Here is a 514-nt window from a genome sequence, read left to right on the forward strand (position 1 = left end):
GCTTCTATGAAGTCTGCTTTGTTTGGCCGTGATTCAGATACCTCCCCCCCCCCTATTACTAAACCTGGCAGGGCCTTTGCTTCTCTTCCATAAGAGAAAGCTGAAATATTTTACAATTTCTTTTCTACAAGCAAACATAATAGTGACGAGGTAATTCTACCCCATACTCTTCCCCCGCACTTAAAATAACATCTTTTGTATCTACGTCATCTGAGCTCTACAACTTATTGTTAGAGCCAATTTCTTAGGGAGGTACAGATCGTCAAGGCCTATTTCTCCGTTTTTTTTAAAGAATATTACTAAATTATTATCACCAAAATTGGCAGTTGTATTTCGTATTTTGATTTAAAGGGGATCTTTTCCCGTTTGTTAGTGTAATACTAATCTTATGACTATCCCAAGCAATTCGCCAAAAGAGCATAGCCCAATTTCAATCACACCATAATTTGCTGCCAACCAATCAGTTTGGTTTTATAAAAAAATAAAAAAAAATACTTGTGATACGTTTTTGAAT

This window comes from Penaeus monodon, chromosome 25 (assembly GCF_015228065.2).
Source record: "Penaeus monodon isolate SGIC_2016 chromosome 25, NSTDA_Pmon_1, whole genome shotgun sequence".
Taxonomy (NCBI): Eukaryota; Metazoa; Arthropoda; class Malacostraca; order Decapoda; family Penaeidae; genus Penaeus; species Penaeus monodon.